The sequence below is a fragment of the Oryctolagus cuniculus genome, chromosome 19 (genome assembly GCF_051225735.1).
Source record: "Oryctolagus cuniculus isolate XC-2025 breed Fujian yellow rabbit chromosome 19, ASM5122573v1, whole genome shotgun sequence".
NCBI classification, from domain to species: Eukaryota; Metazoa; Chordata; class Mammalia; order Lagomorpha; family Leporidae; genus Oryctolagus; species Oryctolagus cuniculus.
In genome coordinates, this window is record NC_142885.1 from 48213933 (window position 1) to 48224016 (window position 10084).

The 10084-nt window shown below is 38.6% G+C and overlaps 1 pseudogene; it reads left to right on the forward strand.

The window, feature by feature from the left end:
- The first annotated feature begins 4526 nt into the window (after window positions 1–4526).
- On the forward strand, window positions 4527–5421 carry LOC138847085 (putative vomeronasal receptor-like protein 4; annotated as a pseudogene).
- The last annotated feature ends 4663 nt before the right edge of the window (window positions 5422–10084 follow it).

Here is a 10084-nt window from a genome sequence, read left to right on the forward strand (position 1 = left end):
TCTGGTTTGCTGTAGGTTTTCTAGATCCTTGAGGTGAATTGAAAGCTCATCTATTTGGTGCCTTTCCAATTTCTTGATGTAGGCACCTATTGATATAAACTTTCGTCTTAACACTGCTTTTGCTGCATCCCATAAGTTTTGGTATGTTGTGCTGTTATCTTCATTTACTTCCAGAAAATTTTTGATTTCTCTTTTAATTTCTTCTATGACCCATTGTTCATTCAGGAGCATGTTGTTCAATCTCCATGTGTTTGCATATGCTCTAGGGATTCCTGAGTTGCTAATTTCCAACTTCATTCCTTTATGGTCTGAGAAGCTGCATGGTATGATTCTAATTCTTTTGAATTTGCTGAGACTTGCTTTATGGCCTAGTATGTGGTCAATCCTAGAGAAGGTTCCATGTACTGCTGAGAAGAATGTAAAATCTTTAGCTGTGGGATTGAAAGTTCTGTATATATCTGTTAGATCCATTTGGGCTATAGTGTCATTTAAATCTACTGTATCCTTGTTGATCTTCTGTCCTGTTGATCTGTCTATTTCTGAGAGTGGAGTATTGAAGTCCCCCAGTACTATTGTATTGGGGTCTAAGTCTCCCTTTAAGTCACTTAATAAATCTTTTAGATAAACTGGTGCCCTGTAGTTAGGTGCATATACATTGAAAATTGTTATATCTTCTTGTTGTATTGATCCCTTAATCATGATATAGTGTCCCTCTTTGTCTCTCTTAACAGTTTTTGTGGTAATGTTTATGTTGTCCGATATTAAGATGGCTACTCCCGCTCTTTTTTCATTTCTGTTGTCATGGTATATCTTTTTCCAGCCTTTCACTTTCAGTCTGTATGGATCTTTGTTGGAAAGATGTGTTTCTTGTAAGCAGCAAATAGATGGGTTTTGTTCCTTAACCCAATCAGCCAATCGGTGTCTTTTAACTGGACAGTTCAGGCCATTCACGTTCAATGTGACTAATGATAAGTGGTAACTTTGCCCTGCCATTTGCCAAAGATAAGTTCTAATATATGCTTTGAATTCCCTGTGATCTTTTGCTGTGAGCTTTCCTTCCTTTACCTTCTTTCATATTGATGACCATGTTTCTTGTTTCTGTGTGTAACACATCTTTAAGCATCTTTTTCAGGGCTGGACAAGTGGCAACAAATTCTTTCAATTTCTGTTTGCTATGAAAAGTCTTTATTTCACCTTCATTCACAAATGATAGCTTTGCAGGATATAATATTCTGGGCTGGCAGTTGTTCTCTCTTAGTACCTGGGCTATATCTCGCCATTCCCTCCTAGCTTGCAGGGTTTCTGATGAGAAGTCAGCTGTGAGTCTGATTGGAGATCCTCTGAGAGTAATCTGACGTTTCTCTCTTGCAGTTTAGGATCTTTTCTTTATGTTTCACTGTGGAGAGTTTAATTACAACGTGTCGTGGTGAGGATCTCTTTTGGTCGTGTTTATTAGGGGTTCTGTGAGCTTCCTGTACTAGGATTTCTCTGTCCTTCTCCAAACCTGGGAAATTTTCTGCTAATATCTCACTAAAAATGCCTTCTAATCCTTTCTCCCTCTCCATGCCTTCAGGAACTCCTAGAACCCGAATGTCAGGTTTTTTAATAGTATCCTGAAGATTCCTGACAGTATGTTTTAGATTTCTAATTTCCTCTTCTTTTCTTTGGTCTGACTGTATCCTTTCCTGTTCTCTGTCTTCTAAGTCCGATATTCTCTCTTCTGCTTCACCCATTCTGTTTGTAAGGCTCTCTATTGTGTTTTTCATTTGATCTATTGAATTCTTCACTTCATTATGATTTCTCGTCACTATCACAGTTTCCTGTTGTACTAGTTATTTCGTTTCATTTTGATTCCTCCTTAAAATTTCATTTTCACGAGAGAGATTTTCTATCTTGTCCATTAAGGATTTCTGTAGTTCAAAAATTTGTTTTTGAGAACTTCTTAAGGCTCTTATCAATTTTTTGAGATCTGCTTCTTGCATTTCTTCTATATCATCATCTTCATAATCTTGAATTGGGGTGTCTTTTTCATTTGAGGGCGTCATGGTGACTTCCTTGTTTTTATTACCTCGGTTTTTGCGTTTGTTATTTGGCATATTGGAGATATTTGGTTTCTTCACTGTGGTGCTTTTTCTTGTTATACTATGACTCTAGATTAAGTGGACTGTCTGTTTTTGATGGAGCCTTAGAGGCTTGAGATGGGTGTGGCCTGAGAGCTCTGTTTAGTGTGCCAAAGGTGACACTCCCAGGTTAGGCGTGGTAGATCTCTCTCTCTCTCTTTCTTTCTTTTTTTTGATTCAAAAGGGAAGTAATTCCGCACAGCTGAAGGAAGTTGGAGGTAGTTAGCAGGCAAATGATATACCCACAGGAGCCAGAGATCGGAAGCTCTTTCCCAAGGACCACACAGGGAATCTGTTCTGCCCTCAGAGTGGGCTCAGATTCTCCTTCAGTCTCCCACTGGGTTGCCAAAGTTACAGAATTGTAGCGTCTCTGGAGAGTGCTCACGTGAATTCCGTGAGTTCTCTCCCCCACTGTCTCTGTTTTCACGGTCTCAGTTCAGTAGCACCACAAATTTACTAGGTCCTAATCTCCTGTTAATTCGCCCCACCCAGAGTCAGGTTTTTCTGCTAGGCTCAGGGCCGGTGCAGACCTGAGGTCGCTCTGCTTATGACGTATGTCCAAGATGGCGCCTGCTCTTTGTCTTGCTCGCCCTTGAGAGGTGAGCGGAGAGAGAGAAACCCGTGTCCATACCCGTCACCTTTTTTTTTCTCTCTCTCTCTCTCTCTTCCAGTTAGCCTGGTGAACTCCCCCCCACCCCCGGGGGTCGTTCCTTCTAGTCTCCTTTCTCTGCTTGCCTGCCGGTGTCTTGGGCTATTGAGGTTCGGCTCACCTCGTGTTCCAGAGCTGGTGTGTTGAATCTGCCGCTGGTTTCCCGAACTGTGGGCTCCCACACTCTCCACACAGGTCCACTGTGAATCACGCGTTCTGGAAGAGTTTCTTCTGCTGTTTCCTACCCTACTCTTCCTTGAACCTGCAGTATCTCCACTTTTATTAAACTGTCTCTCCCCAGACTATCAGTGTGCTCCCTTCCTATTCCGCCATCTTGCCCCTCCTTCAGTCTTTTGACAAGGACAGTGAGCAGGCAAACTAGACACATATAGCTCAGGGAAATGAGACCGCATGTGGTGATTTGTGGAACCCAGGTGCTACTAATCTGTTGTCTTCCAGAACCAGGAAAGTTCACTTTTCCCTTTGGTGACTCTTGCTGATAATCATTCCAAGCACACGGCTGTCCTGCTTCTATAAATGATGTGGCATTTATGGGTCTGGTGTGAGACGAGCTGATGCCACTACTCTATAAGCACAGTTTGGGAGCCTCACCTCACATGCACTGACACTGGAGACTCACCTGAGTGTCTGTTTCTATGGCTCATTGCATTCAGACTGCAAGGCAATGGTGGGATGAAGCAGGATTGTTGTAAGTGACATATTACAAGAATCCTCAGCTCAGGATTTCAGTGTTAGAACTCACTGTATCATAACTAAACTTAGATGTGTAAGACCATATATTTATTGGTTTATGAAATTTTCTCAATTACCCAAGTTGAAATTTTACTTCATTTTGGGGTCTAGTAAAACATAAACACTGAACAATTCACAATATGATAGACATGCTTGTGTGTCCTTTAAAAATTACAGGTACTTGTAAAATATTTTATAGTTTTCTAATAGTGTTTCAACTCAGGACATTGTCAAACATGAGCTATATTCATAAACAACAGTGGATTTGTAACATTTGTTCCTAAACAAATTTTATTTGTTCCATTACATTAGTGCTGAATTTTCAGCTGAGACTATAAGCATTCAAACAAGAAATGTCTGAGACAATAACAATTGTGAGAGCCATGTACCTGGGGATGTACCATATATTGTGAGTATATGCGACTTCATTATAAACAAAAAATATGGTTGCATAAGGCATCAAAATTGCTAAAATGGTTACTAGAAACTGGGATGTTAACTGGACTATAAGCAATACAAATCCAAGGGTCCCAAAATGTGAAAGAATGAATGAGACCAGAAGTTGCCAGGGGGATTGCATGTGACAGCTACAGTCAGATATATTTGTTCATTTTTTGTCTTGGTGATTCTTTTCTTGCTTGCAAAAATTACAAATATTTCACCATACAAATATCATTGAGAAATTTTATATTCTTGTCACTATTTGACCACTACCTAGAAGTGAGTGTACACAGTATAAAAAGATATGAATTCTCAAAATGGAAACCAGAGAAAATAGGAATACAGACAGTGTGCAACCTGTAAGGCCACTAGTGTGGATGTGCTGGGGTTTTACATGTATAAATTATTTGTTGGAGAAGACAATACAGGGGCTTAATCAATAAGATTCTAAATCAAAATGGAATATTATATGCAAGTGGTTAACATAGAGATGATAAAGAACATTGGTGATGTGAATTGATTCTTTCTTACAGGTATAAAACTATTTCCTGTATGTCACTGAAATGAATTCTCATTCCACTTATGCTTTCATAAATAGATGTTTTTTATTTCCAACTTGGCATTGGGATAGCAGCCAACTCTTTCCTCCTTCTGTTCCACATATTCACACTCCACGAGGATCACAGGTCTTATCCCACCAAATTGATCACCTGTCACTTGGCCCTTGTCCATGAAGTGATGCTCTTCACAGCAATGTGTTTTATTTTTATGGACCTGGCTGAGTCAGAGAATTTTTGGAATGAACTCATATGTAAAGCCTTATTCTTCACAAACCTGCATTCTGAGTGTCATCCAGGCTGTCACCATCAGCCCCAGCACTTTCTATTTTGTGAGATGTAAACATAAATTGACAAATTATATTCTCTATGTTTTAATCTTCTTTTGGTTTCTCAATTTGTCCATCAGTAGTACTGTAATCTTCCATGTTGTGTCTCCTCCTAATGTGACCCCAAATGATCTTCTCCGAATTGGTAAACACTGCTCACTATCTCCAATGAATTCCATCTTTTGGAGGGTATTTTTCATTATGACAACATCCAGAGATGTCCTACTAGTAGGAGTCATGCTGCTCTCAAGTGTGTACATGGTGATTCTCTTGTCCAGACATCAGAAGAGGTGTCAGTACCTTCACAACACCACCACTCTCCAAGATCCTCCCTGGAGAAAAGGGCCACCCAGACTATCCTGTTGCTGGTGAGTGCCTTTGTGGTCACCTACTGCTTGAATCTCATCATCATGACTATCTCAGTCCATGTGTTGTGGACATATGATCGAGTCTTTCTAAGTATCCAGAAGTTTGTAAGTAATGTTTATGCCACAGTCAATCCACTGGTGCTGCTCAGTTCTGATAAAAGAATAATCAATATTCTGAAATACATGCAGTGTAAGAGCCATTAATTTATACTTAGTAATGGGATATTTTCTTTCTTTTTTTAAAGCTTTTATGAATACAAATTTCTTAGATACAGCTTTAGGAATATAGTGGTTCTTCCCCCCACATCTGCCCTCCCACCTCCACTCTAATCCCATCTCATACTCCCTCTTCTGTCCCATTCTTCATTAAGATTCATTTTAACTAAGTTTATATACAGAAGATGAACACTATACTAAGTAAAGATTTCAACAATTTGCACCCACACACACATACAGAAAGTATAAGGTAGTGTTTATGAACAAGTTTTACAGTCAGTTCTCATAGTATAACTCATTAAAGATAGAAGTTCTACATGGGGAGTAAGTACACAGTGACTTCTGTTGTTGATATAACAATTAACACTTTTTTAAAAATTTTTTTATTTATTTGATAGGTAGAGTTACAGACAGTGAGAGGGAGAGACAGAGAGAAAGGTCTTCTTTCCGTTGGTTCACTCCCCAAATGGCTGCTATGGACAGTGCCACGCCAATCCGAAGCCAGGAGCCAGGTACTTCTTCCTGGTCTCCCACGTGGGTGTAGGGGCCCAAGCACGTGGGCTGTCCTCCACTGCCCTACTGGGCCACAGCAGAGAGCTGGACTGGAAGAGGAGCAACCAGGACTAGAACCCAGTGTCCATATGGGATGCCAGTGCTGCAGGTGGAGGATTAACCAAGTGAGCCATGGCACCGGCCCCTGCAATTAACACTCTTATTTACGATGTCAGTGATCACCTGAGGCTCTTGACATGAGCTGCCAAGGTTAGGGAATCTTTTGAGTCCACAAACTCTGTCACTATTTAGACAGGGCCATAGCAAATAGAAGTTCTCTCCTCCCTTCAGATAAAAGTACATACTTGTTTTATGGCCCCTTCTCTCCATTGGGGTCTCACTCACAGATATTCTTCATGTAGAACATTTTTTGCCACTGTATTTTGGCTTTCCATGCCTGAAATGCTCTCATTGTCTTTTTAGCCAGATACAAATGCATTAAGGGCTGATTCTGAGGATAGAGTGCTGTTTAGGGCATTTGCCTTTCTATAGGTCTGTTGTGTGGATTGCTTAACATGTTGGAACATTCTCTCTTTTTTAGTTCTAGCTATTGTTATTACCAGATACTGATCTTATTTATGTGATCTTTTTGACACCTAATCCTATCTATATGACCAGTTACAAACTTAATATGATCACTTTAGCATGCAAGATGGCACTAGTATCACCCAGCTTAATGGGATTTGGAATCCCATGATAAATTTTTAGTTTTACCCTTAGGGGTAAGTCCTCACGAATGTGTGATGAACAGTACAACTCCTCCCTCTCTTATTCCCACTCTCATTTTTAATGAGATTTAGTTTCAATTGACTTTATACACCTATGCTTAATACTATGTTAAGTAAAGATTTCAACCAGTGGAATTAAGTAGCAAACATTAATAAAAAATAAAAAAAAATTCCTCAATAGTCAAGTCAAGGGCTGTTCAAGTCATTGTTTCTCATAGTGTCTATTTTACTTCTACAGGTTTCCTTTTAGGTGATCTGTTAGTTATCACAGATCAGGGAGAACATATGGTATTTGTCCCTTTTGGACTGGCTTATTTCACGAAGTATAATGTTTTCCAGATTCATCCATTTTGAGGCAAATGACCGGATTTCATTTTTAACTACTGTGTAGTATTTCATACAGTACATATCTCAATTTCTTTTCCAGTCTTCTGTTAATGGGCATTTAGGTTGATTCTATGTCTTAGCTGCTGTTAATTGAGGTGCAATAATCATGGAGGTGTAGATAATTCTTTCATTTTTATTTCATTTCCCTTGGGTAAATTCCAAGTGGGATGGTTGGATCGTATGGTGGGACTATATTCGAGTTTCTGAGGTATCTACAAACTGTTTCCCATAGTGGTTTTAGCAGTTTGTATTACAACCAACAGTGGATTAGGGTACTTTTTTCTGTTTTGGTAAATTAGTAACCAATATTCTGAAAAAGATGCAATGTAAGAGCCATTAATTTCTACTGATTTATCAATGGGATATGTTTTTTAAAAAAAAGTTCTTCAAACAGCAGTTAAGTGATTCAATGGCATAAGGTTTTCTTTTTTACTTGTATAGGGCAAAAAGTTTCATATATATCATATACACAGTTTTAAAAGCCTAATGATACTTTTTTTTGACAGGCAGAGTGGACAGTGAGAGAGAGAGACAGAGAGAAAGGTCTTCCTTTTGCCATTGGTTCACCCTCCAATGGCCACCGCGGCCGGCACACTGTGGCCAGCGCACCGCGCTGATCCGATGGCAGGAGCCAGGTATCCTGGTCTCCCTACACCCCACCAAGGACTTGGGCCATCCTCGACTGTACTCCCTGGCCACAGCAGAGAGCTGGCCTGGAAGAGGGGCAACCGGGACAGAATCTGGCGCCCTGACTGGGACTAGAACCCAGTGTGCTGGCGCCGCAAGGCGGAGGATTAGCCTAGTGGGCTGTGGCGCCAGCCAAGCCTAATGATACCTTGTCAGATTAAAATATAATGTGTAATTATCTTATTGTATCTAAATTCTTTAAAACTTGATGCTTCAAGGATTATGTTTTTTCTTTACTTCAGTGTGAACCAGGATTTGACACATGTAATGTCTCTTCTTATTTTATTTTCTTTAATGTAAGAAAATATTTATTTCTTCTTGACATGTATGCTTAGAAAGCTCCTACTGGTAATCACAACTCAGTGTGTATTTTTCAAAGTGTTTTACTCACCGTGGCTCATTAGACATGTTTTAGTTAAGGATCCAACTCTTACTTGAATAATTGCTCTTGGCATGGTTAATTTGATGTTTCTGTTTTATTGTGCCATACTAGTTAATTTTTTTGTCTCAATCATATGGGTGATGTCTATTTTTATCTTATTGTTTTAAATATCTCCTTTGAGGTTATGTAATGTACTTATTTCTTTATGTGTATTTCTACTTTTTTGTCTTTTTGGCATACTGCATTTTATAATTGAAGTATTTGGATACGATTTTCAAATATAGTCTCAATCACTCATTCTTTGATTATTGCTTCCGTGTGTTTTTTTAATGTTCTAGAGAAACAATTGGATGTTTCAATCCTTCTCATGCTAATCTTCCTATGTATGTCATTCTAACATATCTTCTATGATTTTGTATCCCTGCATTGTATTCATTGTTTTCAATATCTCAGTTCATCAGCTCTCTCACCATCCCTGTGCAGTTTCTCCCTTGTTTTATGTTAATTTTATTCATAATATTTTCACCTCTTTTTTTTCTTTAGAACTTTCCCTTATATGACTTACCAATCTTAGATATTCTTGCTCTTCCCACCTTATCTTTCCACATTATTTCCCATTTTTCCTATTGTTATTTGCTTGAATATTTTATGGATAATTTCTACATGTAGAGTTATGTGACTGGAAACTCTTTAGATACAAATTCTAGTATCTTTTTTCCTGATTGCAAAATAAACTATGTTTTTGTTCTGATGCATGGGTATGTCACATCTGAGATTCTTCAGTCATCTTATTTCTATTGTTTATTTCACTTACCTGTGGCAATATTATACAAGGCACATGGGTTTGATGTCCTTGCAGTCCTCCAAATCTGAATGGAGCACTGGTTTCTTGGTTGATTGTTCTTCTGTTTCATTCCCTTGGTTCATTCCCATATCTGTGATGTCTTCATGTGCTCCTTCCAAGTTTATTTGCCATTTTAAGTTCTCTTGTATCTATCTGAACATTACATCCGTCTGCCTTAAAGATTTAGACTGGATAACATTTGATTTCCAAAAAGCACAAATATCAACAACATACGTGTTAATAAAAGATTTTATGTGTTTATTTTTGTACATAGATAAAAATCTTGTTAAAAATCTCATATTCTTTATTTGGAACAACCCAATATTCTGTTTTATAAAACAATTTAGGAAGTGCTTATTTATTATTATTTGAATTTCACTTTATATTTGCTCAGATCTTTCAAATGATAATATTCTATGCAGAGAATAGTAACTATACGTAGCCTAGATAATTTTTTTTTCTAAAACACTAAGCTGGCACTGGCAGAATTATATACCTTAGTCTTTCATCTGTGTTTACCATGGTTCATTATCAGCAGTTCTCTGACAGTAAAAATTATCTTAATTTGGACTTTTTCATATAACTCAGAAGGTAATTAAATGAGCCTTCAATTAACTTTGCCCATAGTAGTTTGCTACATAGTACTTGCTGGTTACACTGACTTGATGGTTTCTGTTGTTATTTGGGAGGCATGGACAAAGATGTTCTGTTAAATTTCTGTTATCGTGCATTCAAGGGCACATCTTTCCTCTCACACTATTCTTGTCATTTTTTTTAAAAAAAATCTGTATCGTGTCACCAAAACTACTACTCATTAATTGCTTTCTTAAAGCTTTTATTTATTTATTTTAGAAATAGAATTACAGATCGAGATGGAGGGAGAGAGAGAGAGAATGAATATATCTGGTTCATGTCCCAAATGGCCACAATGGCCGGAGCTGGGCAGATCCAAAGCCAGGATTCAGGAGACTTTTCCAGGTCTTCCTCATGGGTGCAGGGGTCCAAGGACTGGGCCATCACCCACTGCTACCCCAGGCCATAGCAGAGAGTTGGATCAGAAGAGAAGCAGCT